Source organism: Manduca sexta, chromosome 10, assembly GCF_014839805.1.
Source record: "Manduca sexta isolate Smith_Timp_Sample1 chromosome 10, JHU_Msex_v1.0, whole genome shotgun sequence".
Classification (NCBI taxonomy): Eukaryota; Metazoa; Arthropoda; class Insecta; order Lepidoptera; family Sphingidae; genus Manduca; species Manduca sexta.
This window is the reverse complement of record NC_051124.1, coordinates 11,022,626-11,043,630: the sequence shown is the minus strand read 5'-3', so window position 1 is coordinate 11,043,630 and position 21,005 is coordinate 11,022,626. Positions and strand designations below refer to the sequence as shown.

Here is a 21,005-nt window from a genome sequence, read left to right as displayed (position 1 = left end):
GTCATTACAGTAATGATCACTAAAGTTATAAATTTAAATATCTAAGGTAAATACCTACTTCTTTAAAATATCCGCGTCCTTAGCATTTTGGAAATCGGCGTCACCAAGGAGAAGCAATAGCTTACCTAAGTAGCTATTTCTTTATTTTTATTGCTGAGCAAGTGACGCGTTTAGTTTTAAGTGATGTTCACTGGCCGTTAACACTCACCCCCTTATTCGTAGACGTTATTCATCTAAGGACGGAGCATTGCTGTGATAACAAATTTGTTTCTCAGCTTTGTTTATCTGACGGCTTGCTGTTTGTTCAGATTTGTTTATCTGTCAGCCAACTAGATTCAAGTTATATCTCAATATTAGCCAATCACAACGGCTCTATGTCTACGCACTGCGAAGGCTGCCATGCCGTCAGCACTGAGAAACAGACTTGTTATCACAGCAATGCCCCGTCCTTAGATAAAAAACGTCTATGAATAAGGGGGTCACAATTTATCCTCTAATAATCAATGATGCCTTGCGGGACAAACATGAGGAATAGTTTAGGGAAGGGTTCTTTTAGATTTCACATATTCATTTAGCAATAGAAACCCAATAACGATCTGTCACTTTACATCGGTTTAATACCAGATAATGGTGCTAACCTAAAAATCTATATCAGATACCGCGAACCTTTATTGATTAACGTGACATTAGGTGTTTATAAAAAGAATTAGCCTGCAGCGTGACCTGCGGGTTTGGCTTTAGATATTTGGCGCCTTTTTTGTGGACAAAGTTTTTTTGGTTTTTATTGGCATAGATTGTCAATTATTTTGGCATGCCTGAATTAGTCCGATGCGTGCTACTTCTGGCATCAGTGCCATTGGTTTGCGTTCCTTGATCTATAGAGTTACCGATGGAATCTTCCCATTAATGTTGTAGAGTTAGACAAATTTATGTCCACAGAATGGTTCGATCGATTAGCCTGTACATTTATTTCCAAATTAAAGGAAACAATAACTAGTTTGGACCTTTTCCTATTCCTGTTCAATCATTTCGCAACATCAGCGAATAAGTATCACGATTTTTTTTGGGATATAATATCACCATCTCTAAACCTTCGAAAATCACACCGAAGAGGTGGAATCACCATGCAGCCTGATGCAGTTGATATGAATAAACAAGATCATCTCCATTTTTTTTTTGTTTCTAGCTGAAATAACAGCCTTATAATAGCATTTTTCGTCACTCAGTATCATACAGGGGCTAAGTATACATTTGTATGGAAAACAACTTAATTTTTTTGATTGGTATTTTATAAAACGCCTGGAAACGAATAATTGGGTTATCATGTAACACGCACAGGGCCAACGGAATTATGCGCGTACTTTGTCGTTTGTGACAAATATTTTAGCACAACATAAGGAAAACGTTCAGTTTTTAGATTTATCATCTCTTAGTGCACGTTAACTATTTTATTATTTAGAATGAATAAACGTTATATATAAGTAAGAATTTGATGATTATTATGAGTTTTTAGTAGCGAAACTGAGAACCTTTTGGAATATTTTTGCAGAATACGGTACCTACTACAATTGATGTATTGAAATCGATAATTTACCATAGACAATATAGTTATTTTAACTGTGGCAAAATGAATTCTGAAAATTGAAACCATTAATAGTTCATAAGTCCTGTTGTTACTGTATCAATTGTGAATGCAATTACGTAAATTATATTAGACAAAGGTAATTTTAAATGAAGTAAAATCAGCTTTCATAAAGTATATTGTGAATTTGAAAAAACGTTCTTAATAAGTCATCTTCTACATTTTGCAAATTTTCAAGAAAGGTCTTTATCGGAATATAAGTCTTCTAGTATGCTTCGGAATAAAAAGTAACTTAGTACTTACTTAATTTAAAAAAAATTTGTATTCATACTAATAATATAACTTCAGTAATATCTGAGTTTACTTTAACAATCATCCAAACATCACAAACCTACATTCATGTTATTAGATAAGATTTGAGTATCATCACCATCAAATTAATAGTGCAAATCCGAGCCCGGCCGGTAATGATCCGAGCTATAATAAAAGACAATTCTTCACAATGGGTCGCCACCGCAAGGGTTTAAAAGCTTTCTTCAATAAATCACTCTCGGGGGCCGAGTCTACCCTCCGAGGGTTCGTTCACAATATAGATACAATTACACAATCGTTGATGTAGTTATTATAGAGCGATTAAGTGTTTTCGCGACTCATTGTGGATTGATTTTTAAATAAAGAACGTATTGTCTTTGATTACTTGGTGATGTTTTTTATGTCGCTGACCAAAATGTTTAAAGGAAGCGCATTGCATTCAGCTATAAAAGTAGTTAAACAAATTCGAAGCTTTAAAATGTTTCTTACACATTAACTTCAGTCGAAATATTTTATGTCTTTATCTTCATCATTATTAAAGTTAACCCAATGAAGTTTTTTTTGGTGAAAAACGATTATTGATATTAGAGGTGGTTTGATATTTTGATTTTTTTCTGCTATTTTCGTCGCTGACTGTGCATTCCTAGCACTTTTATTGAACTACACATAATTGTAGTTAGTCCATGGTGTGGCGCAATAGTTTGGATCCGGGTCAAACTGTCTGAAACCGGCTCTTGAACATAAAAGGTTTGTCCTACACGTTACTAATAATTATTATTAGGCTAAGTAATAAACATCAGTCATGTTAGAATATGTAGTTCAGTTCGTGCAGTCTTGACAAAAAAAATAATAATATATAGAATGTAACTGCTATCTTATATGTTTCATTTTATAATCTTCTTTGTCTTTAGGTCTGCTAAGGAAGTATTGCGATTTTTAATGTAGTCTTGATAAGTTGACATACCTACTAGGTAATATATAATAAGAAATAATCGACGTTTTCCCGCCCACCTCGGCGTTAGTTTTGGAATCACAGAAAAGGATTTTTGGTGTCTAGTTTTAAATTTAAACTGTAGCGATATTAGTTTATCTTTCTAAATACTAATTTATTAAATTATTAATAGTTCTTCTATTTCTGTTTGACTGCCTCGGTAGCGTAGTTGTAATGCGTACGCGGTATGAGTGAGCTGAGATCCTGGGTTCGAATTCCGTGACGGGCAAAAAATAATTGTGACGGTTTTTTTTTATCTTAAAAACTTTTTCGTCGTAGCTTCGAGTCAAGAAGTTGTCGGTGTGATACCACCGAGCCTCGAAAAGCATGTGAAGCCGTTGGTCCTGCGCCTGATCTCTCTCCGGTTACAACGGATTGCTGTCTCACCGCAGTATGAGAGTGAAGGAACAGAGAATGCACCTATCTATTGCGCACACACTTTTGCAATATCTCCTGCGCACTTGGTTGATCTTCGTTGAGATTGGCCACTAAAGCCGAAATTCGGCTAGGAGAAATTCATATTACTAATCAAAGTAACAATTATGAATACCATAAAAATGGTCAATGAAAAAGTATTATTTGTGCAAACTTAATTAAGGTAATTCCTAAAACTCATTATTAGTGTACGTATATATAGATTGTAGGTAAGTAGGTAGATACCTACAGTCTATACACAGTCACTAACGCAATATCCTTCATCATCCCATTCGGTTAACATAAGTCCTGAAATAATGAAGGCAATAATAAATTACGACATAAATTTACAATACAGCGTCATTTCATTTCATTTATCAACCGAAAAATAATACAAAAGCGGCTCAATATATCTCGTAAATCCCATCACGCTCCATAACAAAGCGGACAATGTCATCAAAATATAGTTTTTGCAGACAGGATGTTGCCAAACGCATTGAATATGTATGGGCCTGTATAAAGGGCGATAAAAGTCGAGTGCGGCGATACGAGCCGAATAAATTCAGCGCGTAAATGAAACCGGCGCGGACAATGTAGCGCGACTCGTGACGCGCACGGGCCATTACGCGCGCCAGATTACCGCGATTCAAATGAAATCATTTACCATATTATTGTCATTTGGCGTCGCTCGGCCCTCGCACGCTCCGCTCGCCCGCAAACTCCATTTCGCCGCCTAAACTCGTACGCGGCTCAGGCAATTTTTTAAATGTACCCGCTCAAATAAATTATGTAGCGAACGGAGAAGGCGCTGCGGACAAACAAGAAATAAAACGGATGAGCGCGACTCGCGGCTCGCCAGAGTGAGACAGATACGGCTTCCACGCTCCTCCCCATGGTTCCCCCCTCTGGGCGACTACCCCGCGCGCCGCCGCCACCCCCGCCGTTCCACTTGAAGACGGCCCCGAGAGCTAAGCTCCCGTTTTATTGTCACTTACACCTCAGCCAAGATTTGTTTGCCACACAAATCTTGTTACTTATAACTAGGTTGAGCTTATTGCTTAGACGTAAGGTTCAAATTTCTCTCGAACCGTATTCGATAGAGGCAAAGTTAAGCCGGTAGAGTAGTATACAAGACAAGTAAATTTTGAATCAGCGCTCTGATTAAAGAATCAGACGTTGAAACGATTGCTTATAAAGTATTAAGATGGTTATTTTGGATTGTCCGAGAATATTTGATAATAATGTCTTCTTATTGTTTCGTTACGCATTTTGAAAGATTCTACGAAATCATTTTGGAAGATGGATATTTAGAATTCATACCTATAGTACGTTTTACGTTGTTGACTTATTCGTTATATTTATATTTTATGTTAGTGAAAGAAATACTCGTAACTTACCGACTATCCTTTGGGGGAATAACCTGATTGGTGTTGTAACTAATACAGAGTGAATTACACGAATTAAGGAAAAATAACCACAACCACCTGTTCTCGAACCAAAGTAGAGACTTAAATTTGTTAAAAGTATATGTAAAAATGGAAGATACGACATCGATCCGTATCGTATTCCTGTTTAGAACAGTATCAGTTATAATTATATAATATGAAATCCAATTAAAATATTTTCTATTATTCTTTGTAAAATGATACGTAGATATATTTCATATATTTTACTATTGGAAAAACTTATTCTAAGTAGAATTAAATAACAGTTATAACAAAAATTGTCGTACACATATTTATAATATTGCGGTGAACTAAAGGTTTTTTTCAGCAGTCTTTTAATCATAAACTATACCAGGATACAAGGATCTGTATTTCGATTTGTGACAGTTGTCATTTTTAACCAACTTTAAACCTTTATATAAAATAAAAACCTATAGTCAAGTAGCGACTGTGATACCCAGGACAATTTTCTCAATTATTTAGGTTCTTAAAATTTCCAGAAACATTAATATTGTTTTTGATACTTAAAAATGCGACAATTAAATAAGTTGATTCATTTCTATGATCTAGAACAGGGTTGGCCAACTTGGTAAGACCCAAGATCTACTTTTCACTGATGATACTCTGTGTGATCTACCAAGCTACATACTTACGTCTTGAAATCTTAAATGAAACAACATAGTTCAGTACACAATTTATTATTATTTTGATTAAAAAATGGTACAAGACAATGCGTGCAGCAGTTAGTGATTAGGTATGTTGCGCGGTCTGTTCTACGTATTTATATTTTTGCCTTGCCACGATCGACTGGACTTGTTGTCGCGATCGACCAGTCGATCGCGATCGACCGGTTGGCTACCCCTGATCTAGAATATGTCCGGACCAGTATTGAACTTCTTTCGTTTCTGCTATTTAAAAAAAATAAGTACCACTATCCTGATTCGTAAAAATACATATTTTCCGATAAATCAACAGTAAAATTATTTTAATCTGTCAACTACACTAGAAAATAGTTTTTTTTTAATTGAGTTTTTCAATGGGATTTAGCTCGGTAAATTAATTGGCAGTAAAATTAGAAATTAATGAAGAAAATAGGTATTAAGACCTAAGCATTATCATTATCGATCAGGCGAAATCCACTGCTAAACTTAGTCCCTAATGATTTCAAAAAGGATCTATCAAAAGCGGTCTATTAAAAACCTATGCATAGGAGTTAATGATACCTATATTTATATTTTGGAATTGATTATTTACCTTATAAAATTCGCAAACGAGTGGATTAGAGTGGGAGTTAACGCTTATTCATAACGGATTAATGGATGAATAAATTACGCTCTTAGATATCCACCGTTAAAATTTGTAGTCTGATAAATGATTATACAATGTATTCTATAAGATTATTTTTATAATTATAATTGTAATTTTAAATTCTCCACCTCATTTTGTGTCCACTTTGTCTTTTATATACTTAGGTACTATTCAAAATTGCGTTTTGTTTCTGTTTTAAGACATAGTTATAAAAAAAACTATAAATTGCAACTTTTAATTTTGAAATGATAATTTTTTTTCAAACATAATTTAAAATTCAATTTGAGATTAAAAACTCTTTCCAAAAACTTTTTTGAATTGTAATGTTCTATTCCAATTTCGAAAAAGGAACCAATAGTAAGGTGGCGGGTAACTGAGCACCGGCTGAAACAAGAGTTTAGTAAAGGGGTCACGAACAGCATTAGAAGTTAGTTTACTTCCACCGCTAATAATAAAATGACGTCTAATTGGATAGGTTAACTGCTCCGGGATTTGGGAATCGGCTGCGTAAATAGTTATGTTTTGATATGGAAGTTTGTTTGAATGTTTAAATAATTATTATTTGATACTAGGCGTTGTTTGCGGATTCGCTCCCGTAAGTCGCTGTCAATATAAAGTCCGTAAAACACAGAGAGGCGCCAGCGTCATCTATTTAAAAAAAATAATAAAAAATCAGATTAAAAAAATGTTAATTACCTGGTAATAATTAAATAAAAGGAGTCTATAACTAAAAGGAGTCTATGTGTTATTCCAGGACTGCAAAATTTTATTTAAATCTGTTTACTTAGTTGTATTTGTATTTACTTCTAACAAACTTCCAAATATACGAACATTAAAATATTTTCATAAATTTTCGCATTTTTTGTATTGGTCAGGTAAGATAATAGAAGAATTAAAGAGTAAAATAACCTAATGAAGATTAAACAATCCCTCTTTATTTACAAATTTATTTATTAGGTTTTCCAGCTGACTTAACACTACGATCATATTGGCAATATTTTGACTTATACGTGATATATTTCTATCGTTGTAAATTGCAGGAAGGGAGGAAATTATGAAATGAGAATAAATTATTTTTACTCGCTTTTTATCTATCTCTATTGTGTTCGATGTAATCGAAATAAAAATAAAGAAAAATATATAAATACGTTTTTGACAATTCCATTATTCGGACTGAATGTGCAGCATTTTTGTTTATATGCTCTATCCACAATCAAACAACTTAAGATGAGGAGCTTTTATAGTATTAAAACTCTTCAGCTTTATATAATAGTATAGATAATATATACTCTTCAATAACATGTGACCCAACATAGAACATTCAAATTAAAATCAAAAAGCGTTAATAAATAGTATTAAGGTCTCGTGTCAAATCAATAAAAAATATTGTGTAACATGTTTATTGAACACGAGTTGTAAAAGAAAATACTTTTAACTAACTTTGTTCCTAGAGTTTAATCGTGAAATCTACATCAGAATTCGTTCATCCATTTATACGCGACGCGTAGAATTCGGAGCTTAAGCTAGCTAACGAGTAAGTGTGGGTATACCTGGGATTAAGGAATTTGTTCAATGCTCGTTCGGATGATGCTATACTACCGAATGTCAAAATGGGGCCGTAAGGTCTTACGATCCGGTACCGGTCAGTGAAACAAACATAAAAATTCAACTTACCCCCTAATTGGTGGTAGAGATAATGCGTTTTTTTCTTGCAAAAACAAAAAGCTAATGAGCAAATGTGCTGCAACCTGATGTGACTATCTCCCAGAAATACCCATATTATCAAGATAAGTATGTATACTGTACCACCTGTAAAAGAAAGGAACGAGGACCAGGAATCAGTGATGGCCTAGTTGGGTGTGGAACGGATTGTCGAGACGAATGTGAGCAGGTTCAAAACCCATGGGCACACATCTCTGACTTTTCTAAAATTATGTATGTATTCTTTTTGAATTATCGCTTGCTGTAATGGTGAAGTAAAACATCGTGATTTAACCTGCATACCTGAGAAGTGCTCTATAGGAATGTAGAGGGTGTGTGAAGCATATAATCCGCACTAGGCCAGCGTGGTGGACTAAGGCCTAATCCCTCTCAGTAGTAGAGGAGAACCATGCCCAGCATTGGGGCAGTATATAATACAGGGCTGATATTATAAAGATCAGAAATAGGACAGAATTGTTCTGTATTTAGGTGCTCCAGAAATTCTACTTATTTCAAAAATATAGGTAACAGTAAACTACCACTACTCACTTCACGTTGATTTTCTATTAGTGATACTGCCCGGGCCCATTCCTGATGTCAAATATATGTATTTTTACTATACCACTATATTTTACCAAATTCAGACATGAAATATATTAGTAGTATAGATTTTGTATTTAAAAAGACATTCAGAAAAGATTTAGTACTCGTGTTTACATGATGTAGGTATTTCGTTGCATCATCGACGGAACTTCAACTTTATAATAATAAATTAACTTATTTTTTTTATCGGTTACTTGTTTTTGTTAGCCATAAGTGATTGAAGGATTTCTCTTTTTATAATTTGTCTGAATGCGATGACTTAAGCTTGGTGAAAAGGTGCCTGGTCATAAACAAATTTAATTTTATTTTGCTCATGGATATTTTTATTCACCAAGGTAGAGACTGTCATACACGAGTAAAATTTGCCATGGCACAAGTGTCTCCCATTCTGGAATCAGCTAATGTATATTCGGTTTCGAACAGGCCTGCATAATTATGTTGAGTGACGAGTGATCTCTCGTCAGTCGATACTCTATCTGGATGCTGTGTCACTTATCAGATTCAGTGGAGTCACTGTGCCTGCTGTGCCTACCTAAGAAAATTAACCTTGTCACCTTGAATTACAACTTTGAAGTGAGGAAATTCAAGGAAATAGTTCGCAAATACATTGTGATCAGCAAAAACATTGTTGTACTGTTTTAAGGTTGAATTTTGTTTGTATGATATGTTTTAGGTATTTTGCTGTAATAAACTTTTTTTATTTTTAACTTACAAGTACATTATTGTACCGTAGTACGTCACTGCGCTACTACCGTATTTTAAATATCTTTTTTTTTATTATTATCGCCTGTTAATAATTTCCAATTTTATTTTATTGCACTCTACAATACACAAATTGGTATTATAATACTTAGTATTGTCAGTGCATATCTTATCATCAGGTATAGGACTCTCTTTTTATATGTATTCGTAAATCGCATCAATACTAGGCTAAACAAGTAATCGAAACTATGTTCTAACCGCAGTCCTGACCGCGTTAGTAATAAATTGTAATATTGTTTCATGATCCCGACTCTGTTTAGTGCTTGCCTTTCTATTATCTATGGTCAACCTGTCAGACTATACCGTTTTTGTAATACATAAATACCTTGCTTCAACAATTAATTATGGGAGTTATCTACATAAAAATTAGATACGTTTATCGTGGTCAACTGCTGGACGTAGTCCTTACCTGCAGGCCAACCGTCGCGGTCCTGAACCTACATTTATCTCCCAGCTGTCCCTTTTTTTTGTTTTTACGTGATACTGATTCTACAATGCACTTGGTTAATAGGCTTATTAAAAGACCAAAGAAAAAGAAAAAAAAATGTAATTTTTAAAAATATTAGATGTCAAAATGTAATTGGATGTAGCGCGGCGGGTCGCTGGGCGCGGTAATCCATCCGGTCACTCATTTAATTCGGCTCGTTTTGAAGCAATCTTTTTTGGCCCCCCGAGCGTGCCGTTAAAAGTATTTCCAAACGTATAAATAATTTACGAAATGAGGACATAAAGTTTGCGGATCGACCCCCGCTCGCATGCAAATCGAGTTGGAAGAAAGAAGTGTCGGCGGCGGCTCGCGGCTCTATCTCTTTCGCATGGCGCGCGGCGGGCGGCGGAGTGCGCGCGAACAAGAGAGTGCCGCGCTCGGCGGCGTCGCGCGCGAGCGAGAAAGAGCCAGTCGGTAGTTGCGTTCGGTTAAGTGAATCAGTGCCCGCGCTCGCTATTAAATCAGGCCGCGGGAGCGGGGAGGCGCGCGTGCTAAAATGCTCTTTACGGCGGGTGGGGTTTTGTTTGCCGAGGGCGGTTTCGGAGCGATTACTCGCCGGTGGCGGCGGCGTGTCAGTCGGTCGGAGGCGCGCTCGCGAGTGCTCGTGTCGCTCGGACGATGTCGGCCGCGCGGTGACCGCGCTATCTCACACGCGCTCTTAGGCGGGAAAACTTCCCGCCCACAATACTGCAAAATATTTTCGGACGCTAATAAGGTAATTAGTTTCTATCGAATATACTTTATGATGTGATGGTGATTATGAATGTGTTTTTATTTATGGACATTTCCGTAACAAACATAGTTGAGTGTTTAACTAAGAATAATAATTAATTTGTCATTTAGAACTGCGCTGTAGTTTTTGTTTAACTAATTAATCAGTGAGCAATCAATAGTCTCTTAAAACATTTTATGTATGTTTTATCGTTTATGAACTATAAATTGGAGTTATCAAGCAAATACTGGCTATACCGGTTTATCCAATTAATTTGAGTATGTAGGTATCTGCCATTAAAGTAGGCTGTATATATTATTTTTTCAATATTTAAAAATCTTCAAAGTGTTTAATTAAAAATTCTACGAAAAAATATACATTCTATATTAGGACTAGAATTAACTAGCTCGGCTTCGAAATTCGAATATAATATGTATATATAAAAATGAATCCCTATTTCCCTCTGTCACGCCATCACGCGGGAACGGCTGGACCGATTTCACAATTTTTTTGTTGTTGTGTTTGTTATTGTCAAGAGAAGGTTCTTATGAAAGAAAAAAATCAAAAAATTGCGCAGAATATTAATAAATTTAAGAAAACTTAACGAGTTAAGACGGGACAACGTCTGTCGGGTCAGCTAATTATATTTATATTTTTATAATTGGAACATCTTGTGCAAGACTTAGGTATTATAAAAAGACGTTACATACGTACATACTCTTTTTTAAAATCTTTTATAGTTTGTTTTTTAATTACTAAGTTTGCAACAGTTATTCCGGAAAAAAATCCCATACAAACGTCATAAACACAATAATATGATGGAATATCTTCATTATATTATTGGCTCTCTCGTGTGCTAGAATCCGTTCTAGGTATACCTATTTTGTCTGTTTCTTCCACCAAGCAGTCTAATTAATGTGCATTACGATCCCTGTTTTATAATAATTTATTAAATTAAGACGCAAAACAGATTACAATTAAAAGCTATAAAAAATTATAAAATATACAAACATAAAACTAGATTGTATTCCTAAATTATTTAAAGTTCAATTTTAGAAATGACGTAGTTTGCGGGTAGAACAGACCTATATAAATTATATATTTTTTTTAATAAAATTAAAATAGTTTCTGATTAGCTTGCCAGTTAGCAGCACGCTTACTGCTAGCGAACGGCTCAGAGACTGTCTCGCATTGAGATTTTAGATACACTTAATATTTGTTAGATATATGAATGGTCGACATGAATTTTATGTGAACGTCTAATTAGAAAAATAAGGGGATTTGTTATGCAAAATGATGAGAGAGAATAGTTGAAGACGTTATTAAAAAATACCAGGTACTGGATATACTCGAAATTATTGCTTAATAATAATATCAGCCCTGTATTATATATACTTGCCCACTGCTGAGCACGGGCCTCCTCTACTACTGAGAAGGATTAGGCCTTAGTTCACCACGCTGGCCTAGTGCGGATTGGTAGACTTCACACACCTTCTAAATTCCTATAGAGAACTTCTCAGATATACAGGTTTCCTCACGATGTTTTCCTTCACCGTTAAAGGGATCGATAAATTCACAAAGAATACACACATAATTTTTAGAAAAGTCTGAGTTGTGTGCCCTTGGGATTTGAATCTGCGGACATTCGTCTTGGCAGTCCATTTCACATCCAACTAGGCTATCGCCGCTTAAACTATGGCATTAATGTTTGATACACACACTAAGATAATTTTCGTATTTAATTATAGAACTTTCGAAACATATTTAAAAACAACCGAGAAAAATAAAATGCGAATTATTTTCGCGATAATAGAATTTTCCATTAAAATTGGAACCGCTATCTTAACGTCTAAGATCTTTCTTAATATGATTTTCTTTTTTTTTAAGAAGTTCTCCAGCAGAATACACGTTTATTAATTATGGGTGTTGAATTTAGCTGCAGTATTTTGTTAACAATATTGTCAATGTTACCATAAACATGGCGAAAAGCAGTTGGTTGCGCCTGCGAGGGTAAAGGCGTAATCGCGGCTTTGGTTTTTACATCAACTTTGTTAATAATTATCTCTGGATAAAATAGAAATAAGCATTATGATCCATGACAATTCCAAATAAAATCACAATTGAATTAATGATATATAATAATAAATTTAATTGAAATAAAAAAGTTCAAATTAAAATCAGGTTATTGATTTAAATATGTCTATTGTTTTTAGACAAATTTAATGTCTGTTTGTACTTAGTCCGATGCATTGACTATTGCGTAAGAGTGATAGAGAGCTAAAAGTCTCAATGTTTCCCAAAATGAAATCCCTTGGAATCCTATACTAGTTAAAAGTTTTAATATGAATATTGACAATTTTAGAAAGATATTTCATGTGATCTATATAATTATATATGATTCCCTAAAGCTATGGATATACAAAATCTCTCTTAGTCTCACTTACGTTGCATAAAATTATGGAACTCATATTATACGGTATTAATGTTTAATTTAGGCTTCTATAAATTTCCATAAGCGACCTCAATTACCTACTTATCAACTAATGATTGACCGCCATTTGAAATAGATCTGTTAGAATAAAGTTTATTTAACATTATTACAGAATTATTACTTATTTATTTTTTTTATATCTTCGGAATAGATCTGGCAAATCAGCAGTTAATCTGCGTTGTTTGTTATCATTCATTGTAAAGACTTATAAAAGGCCTGTTTCACAAGTTTAAACCAAATTTTATTTGACAGTTATCGTATTATACAAATCCCAAATAGCGACGTCTCTTTTGTAGTCCTTATTCCTTGTTTCATTCCTTTGGTAGGTCTTTAGGCAGCGGCTTGTCTGTGTTATGGCATCGCCAAGTCCATGAGCTGCGGCGGTCGCTTACCATCAGGCGGGCCGCTAGCTCGTCTGCCTATACTGGCAAATAAAAAAAAAATAAAACGAGTCCATGAGCTGCGGTGGCGGCTTACCTACCATCAGGCGGGCCGCTAGCTCGTCTCATATACTGGCAGATATAAAAATAAAAAAAGGTACCCGTGACGAAAGGTCCATATAACCCAATTCCTACTAGCTTCCTTTTATGTAGAATCTAATTATCATTAAAACGATGTTCAGACCACATTCATGTATATTAGTATCTATATGTTGTGTCGGATTAACTTTTAGAAAATTTCCTCTCTCGCTACTGGTAGTTAGTGGGTGTTAGGTGGCTGTGGAGATCACTTATCATCAAGCAAATGGTTCCATCGGTATAGGTTATAAAAGTAGTTTATTTTGTTGTAATAATAAATAGAAAATCCTTTATTTGAAAAAAACGTGGTAGGTACAGTATGGAATCTTAAATAGTCATTTCTGATCAATCAACTTTCATGATCCATGATCCACTTGCTTGTATTTTAATATATGACGTAATAATGAGGTCAACAAATCTCTTAGTTAAACTAAGCGCAGTTTTATGGTACTATGTTTAAAATATTTCCATCCCGAAAAACGCTGGAGCTTTAATTATGGACAAGGTTATTCAGGATAGTGTTGAAGGTTTTATATGTATTATATCAATTTAGCTGGTTGATATAGAAAATGTCATTGTAGTTTCCATAGTGCTGGAAAATAATGAGAACAAAAATGGTGTAACGGTGATACATACGATGTATCGTAAAACTCAGCTAATAGTAAATAAAGTCTGCTCTGTTTATAAATTCTAAGGGCGTTATTACTCTGCAACATATGCCATTCCTAACAGATAGTGGAGTCATGACAAAAACTATTCCTCCCTTAGTCACTTAATTACCCCATAGGTTTACTTATCAATGGCGAAGGGTAACCTTTTCCATAAGAAAACCCGACACAAAGTAAAGGTGCTACCAAAATGTATAAATGGTATCTGCAAATCATTCTAATGAATATTCGATTTTATATGTTACGAAAGGGAAGACGATAGAAGTCGGTTATATGGACTCCTTGCCACTGATACTTATATATAGAAAGGGCATACACATATATGAGATAGATTTATAGTCAATGGACGGCGAACAAGCAAGTACCTACTTCACTTAGTAACAAAGTAAAGTAAATATATTTTTTTATCTTTGGAACTTGATAAAATAACCATTGCACATGGGAGCTCAAAAACATTTCACCGTAAGTCTTGAATCCCAAAGAAAATTCAATCATCCAATCTCATACTTAAATCATAAGTCGGTGTCTCATGATTTGCGTAACTGTGTACAAAGAAAGTGATCACGACGCATAACAACAGCGTCTCAAATCGTGCGCATCGTCCGCGTCGCGTCGACTCAATCACTCGCTCAGTAATACAATAAAGGCCAATAAGACATTGCGTCCAATAAGCTCAATTACTGGCAAATACGAGCATTGTATTGATATGCAATCGCGACCGGCGCCCGCGCAATTGTACGTGGCGCTAGCTTACATATACGCACTACTTACTACAGAGATTTTATGGACTTTTGATAGTGGGACAATAGCAATGGCATTGATGGGGTTGTTGCTACGATGTGCTTCGAAACCAGTGTGTTAATGTTGTAGCACCTGTAGGTCCACGTAGCGTAGGTGCTACGAAATGCTACGTAATGGGCTGTTAATGTTGAATACGCTAATAATAATAATAAAATTTAAAAAAACGAATATAACTTATATTAGCTCTGAGTAGATCTTTTAATTAAGCTTAATTTGATTACATCAAAGTGGGAAGTCTTGAGGAAAAATTGTGCACATTTAATACTTATTACTGCTAAAACAATTTGGTGATCGCGAAACTCAGGAACGCTGTGTAAACCAAACTCCTGAAATTTTATAGTATAACTATTAAACTATGACGTTAAATTTACAAAAACAATAAGTTACATATTTCATCGCTATGACATATTTTGTATATCCGACATTGACTGCTTCGGTGGTGTAAAAACGTACGCGATACAAGTACGACTACCGTGTTGATGTCCTGGGTTCGAATACCGGGTCGGAAAAAAAAAATTGTGACTGGGTTTTTCCATCTTAGCAATTACTCAGACGCAGCACGGAATCAAGATATCGGCGGTGTGATACCCCCGTGGCTCGGAAAGTACGTAAAGCCATTGGTCCTGTGCTTGATATCTCTCTGGTCATGTCGAATTACCGTCTCACCGGACTATATAAGTGAATGAACAAAGAGTGCACTAGTGTATTGCACACACACTTGTGCACTATACTATCTCCTGCGTACCTGGCAGAACACCGTTAAAATTGGCCGTAGTGGACGCAATTCGGCTAGGAGGGATTCATTCATTTCCGATATTCATTGATAACTCTCATTAACGAAACTTTAGCGAAACTAAATATAAATCATCACTTAAACGGGATAAAATAATTTTAATTCATATATTCGAGTTAATTTACGTTTCTTCGATGCAATACGTTTTAATTAATGATTGAGCTTGCCCGTAACTTGAAGCTTAACAAACTCACAGTAAGTTCGCGTTGTTTGTACTTAAGTTGATATTAACTCCTTTGCTTAACCACTTTGGGAAACTCCTTTAACGTATGAATTCAAGCTTTCAAACTATTCTCTGGTAAATAGGAATAGATTGTAGACAAAATAATTCCGTAGATGAGTTAGATTTTGAACATGCTAGAACGAGTTGTATTTATATAAGTTTATTTTAGATGTGGTAAAAAATAGATAGACTATGTGTTCATTTTAATGTGATAAAGAATAGGTAAAATTGGTTAGAAAAGATTATGAAAACATATGTGTGTAAAGTTTTTCCTAAAATATTACATACAAGCGCGCTTTACGAATATTGCAACATGTTCGATGAAAAAACCACACTGCAGATTTTTCAGTCCGTACTCTGAGGTCTTAATTAATGGAAATCAACGACTTTTCCTTAATAATAACATTTTGATTTTAAGAGCATTACCGTAGATACTAAATACTGTTATTGTCTTGTGTCTACTCGCCAGAAAGTTGGAGAAAAGGGAAGCCTTTTAGTTTAAGCCCTTTTTCCCATAATTTTATTATAATAGATGGCCGATACTTGTAAATGGTTCATTTAATGGTAAGTGGTCACCGTTGCTGTCAACCGACTGAAGACTTGAAAAAAAGCGGCGATAGCCTAGTTGGTTGTGGAAAAGATTGCCGAGACGAATGTCCGCAGGTTCAAAACCTAAGACCACACATCTCTGACTTTTCTAATATGATCCGTGTATCCTTCATAAATTTTGAGGGTGTGTGAATTCTACCAAACCGCACTAGGTCAGCGTAGTGGACTAAGACCTAATTCCTCTCAGTAGTAGAGATGGCCCGTGCCCCGCTTTAGGGCAGCATATAATACAGGACTGATATCATATTATATATTAGACTTAAGACAGACTTTTGTGAATAAGGAATATCGTAATTGAGTTGTGTTATGCAACGTGATAGCTTACAATATCATAGGGATATTTGAAGGCAGTACTTGAGAATGCTAGTTATGAAGTACTAGGTTTTACCAACGGCTCCGCCAATACGCCATGGATTAAATATCACCATTTACTTAAGCGGCATAAAAAATAGTATATATTATTGAAATAAAACTACATATTAAATGGTTGGGGCGTACCTCGTGCTTACTTAGAGAACGCTTAGTCTCAGTAAGGCAAGCGAGGTTATTGCCAAATAAATATAAACCAACAATTGCTAAAAGAAATCATAATAGCTCAAAATCCCAATTTATTAACTTTCATAATAAGCAGTCAGTGTTATGTCCTAATTATATAGTTGTTATAACTCACATCTATTTTGCATTAGCTCGCGTGTACATCAGCGCTAACGAGGGGCTTGTGATGAGATATTTGTATCTGTTTGGATGGCATCAACCGTACACAAGATGTAAACCGCCTTAGAAGCCCATGGAACTGTATTATGTTCCGAAATTAGTCTGTGTATATCCGGTTTCAGACCGGCATAATTATGGCGATTGGCGAGGGATAAACATCTCTCTCGTAAGTCAACATTATAATTGGACCCCACTGCTGCTGTGCCAGTATGAAAAAAATTGTTTTTTCTCGGAATTAAATTCTCACAGTGCATTTTTCGTGAATAAAATGGAACTTCAGTGCTAATTCAGAATTTAGTCCCTCTTTATGCCAAACAATAAAGTACTTAGAAAAAACTCTGATACTCCTAAAGTTCTAAAATAACTACTAATCAAAACCATCAAATCTTCTATCCAACAAACAAAGAACTGAAACCAAAAAACATTATGATCTAGTTCTTTTTAGCACAGAGCACTTCACTAATGGAGCACAAAGAGCCATAATTGGATTGGATCCGCGAACTGCGGTGCACCGATACAGTTCGATCTGGCTTATGATGTTACTTTGTTATCTCATTTCATAATTGCTCGAACTTTTCGTTTTGTACATTTACTTCACGGTAGTCTGTGATTTGTATAAGATGAAAATGAGCAAGAAGTGTAACTAATAATAATGGACGTAGGGGAATTGTGTTCTGCCAATATCAAAAAAAATAATCATGTCTGTTACAAGGAATCTTCCGGTTTATTTGAATTAAGAATAATACAAACTGAAATCGTTTCAAGAAGATCTGTAAGGTCCTTTCTGATGTATTTATTCCCTATACATAATAGTAAATTATGCTTTACGCTTTGACAACTAAAAATAACCTTTATGAACTTTCTCAATTTATTCTCATACTCCAAGTAGGCTTTCTGTAGATTCCCAATAGAAATAACCTTGCATGATGTACCTGACTACTTCAATCATGCAATGTAAACAAATTTAAAATTCATAAAACGTCGAGCGTGATCTCTAAAGACGTCAGAACAATATGACACGTTTTTTTCTAAGCAATCAATTGATTTGCGATGTGGCGTCGAGCGACGACTCCTAAGTAAATTATTGTCTATAATTGCTGGACATCAGAGGTCGTGGTTTCATGTAATATAGAGCACTTACTAGAACTAGACTTTGACCTGCGCTATATAAACACTTTTTGTAGGATTTTTTCGTTTAATGTCTGTGGTACTCAGATTGTCTAACTGGCTGAATTCTTGAACTGATATTTAAATTCGATATTCAAAAATGAATATATTTGTTTCTATAAAAATATTGAATAGTCGCATCAGTACATACATGAATTTTATATTTTTTTTCAAAGATAAGGCAACAACAGAACTTTATTCTTCTGATGATAATGTACTTATATATGACAGCTCCTTAACCACAATAAACTGGAGCAACATTATATTATATTTTTTAACTAGTAAGTACGTATAAAATTGTAATGATGCAAAATGAATGATAAGTATCGTGTTTGTATCGCTTTATAAACCGATTATAGGCCAGATATCCCCGGTTACGAACGATGACTGACAGCTACATAGGGCTGATGCCGCGCCAAGCGGTGCCGCCATTTTAATCAATTAGTTTTTTTTCCTACAGTCGTAGGTCAATGGTTTTTTTTAAATTAATATTTAGGAGTTTAAAATAAGTTCATAATTTGAATTTCGAATTAGCACCTATTTAATTTTGATGTGACAAAAATAGATTATAGAGATTCGAAATTTAAAAATATTTATTTTACGGTAACTTGACAAAAATTAATTTAAAATAGTTTTCGCGTTTCTATACGTCCCAAAGGTTAAGTAATTATAATTTGTACCCCACTTACCATAGTTACTTTGCCAAGAAAAAAAAACAAATATAATTATTAATCAATTACTAAAAATAATTCATAAAACATATTATTTTAATGTTATTCAAAAGGCATTTACCTTAAAAGAGCTGCTTTATAAGATAGTGATGGAATTTTGTCTGAGTTGATCCCAGACACTATAATATTTTCTTATTGAAATAAAAAGATTACGTTCCTAACGCGCGCCGAAGTGACGTGACCGGTCTACAAAATACGCGAATTTCTTTATGAAATCATTTTTACAAATTCACTTACTTAATGTACTCTTGGAATATTTTAGAACTTAATTACTTGATTTTAACTTCTAAATTGAGTTTATTGAATATTGTAATAATTTGAGGAGAATTTAGAAACACTTATTTATTTTCAATCGTATAGTACCTATTTGCTATTTAACGGTGTGGAAAATAAACTTTCAAAATGGCGATCTGATTTCATATTCTCTTTTTGTTTTATATCTGCTATTATTACTCGACATTGGCAAAATCACCGATAAATAAACGCTGGCAGCCATTATATAAAAGAAGAAGAACTTTTTCACACAGGCAAATGCTATCTTCTTTTTCAACTTCACGCCGATTATATTCCTTGGAGTCAAATTGTCCAATCCGGACAAAAATGACCAACAATGGGTCAATCTTGCCCACACACGCCACGTGACCGAGTTTTTCCGAGCGCACGGATTGTCGCGCCCCGATTGAACCATTGTCAGTCATTAATAGTTAATTTAAACCGTTCAATTGATCTCCATTACAGTTTATAAAACTCCGATATGAAATGAACGAGTTGTATCCGCCCGTGATTAAATATTATTGATTGTTTAGTACGTGGACAAGCGGGTTTGAATCGTAAAATGATTTGTTTCAATTGTATTTAATGAATTTAACATTACGTGTTGCACTGCGCGGTATCGATTGCAATGCATCTTATGTAAGTATTATATCTTAGTTTTCTATGGGATAGTGGAAAAACGACGTAGCATTATATCTAGCAAGAACTCTTATAATAAAAAGTGTAGTTAACATTAATTGGCAATAATAATATAAAATTAATTAAATATATTCAATGGCGCTATGGATATTGAGAATTCGAAAATAAAATTAAAGTATAATAGTAATTGGCAATAATATTATAAAAACAATTAAACATATTAAATCGCGTTGTGTATATTGAGAATTCGAAAATTAAATTAACGTATAATATCTATTAAATCAAAGATTTATTGTTACTATATTATATAATTACGAGAACTGGTAAGTCGATGTTCCTTTGCAATATTTTTTTCATTGCTCTAGCTTTGACTTTCCTGGAAGAAAAATTTCATTGTGGACTTACGGCATAAATGCTATAGACTTTAAATGTACATTTTACTCATACCACTTAATAACATATATGTGTAATTATTATCTGCAATAAAATTATTCGATTCTATTAAAATGTATCACTCATTTCACCGTACCAGATCGGAAAAACCAACCACTTTCTCAACAAGATTACTAAAAATACGGTAGCAATATCAAAGTAAAAACTCAATCACACGAGCGACGTAAACAAATTTGCGTCGACCAACAGTCCATCGAGTTTCCAAAGTAAACAAGCAAATTCACTGATCGATAGCCAATCAAACTTAATTACCGGCGAAATTATATTTGAACATTTAACTTGGTACAACTCGTGTATTAACTCGTTTAATCGAATTCAGTTTAACGACTTATACATACATTATAATAATGTTTGGTCCGGTTTTATTATGTTTCAAGCACAGTGTATTATCAAATAGATTGATAGTGTTATCCATAAAAAATATTATCATTGATTAATCGATTCAGGTTTCGTCTAATTTTATTAGGTGTATACTCGTCTAAGATTGTTTTTTGTACAGTCGATGGTTTTACAAAATGTCAATTCGAATACTTAATCATAGCTAATTTTATTATAATTTAATATGCTAAAAGCAGCTGGTATTAAAAAGTTCCAACGAAATTCTGATT

General features: G+C 34.4%; 1 protein-coding gene across 1 annotated transcript in view; it reads left to right on the top strand.

Annotated features, from left to right (window-relative positions):
* Positions 1-10,148: 10,148 nt before the first annotated feature.
* Positions 10,149-21,005, top strand: part of LOC115441938 (myb-related transcription factor, partner of profilin) — a 71,650-nt gene continuing 60,793 nt past the window's right edge. Inside the window, exon 1 of the mRNA XM_037437333.1 lies at positions 10,149-10,320. The gene's annotated coding sequence lies outside the window, so the exon portion shown is untranslated. The remainder of the gene's footprint in view (positions 10,321-21,005) is intronic.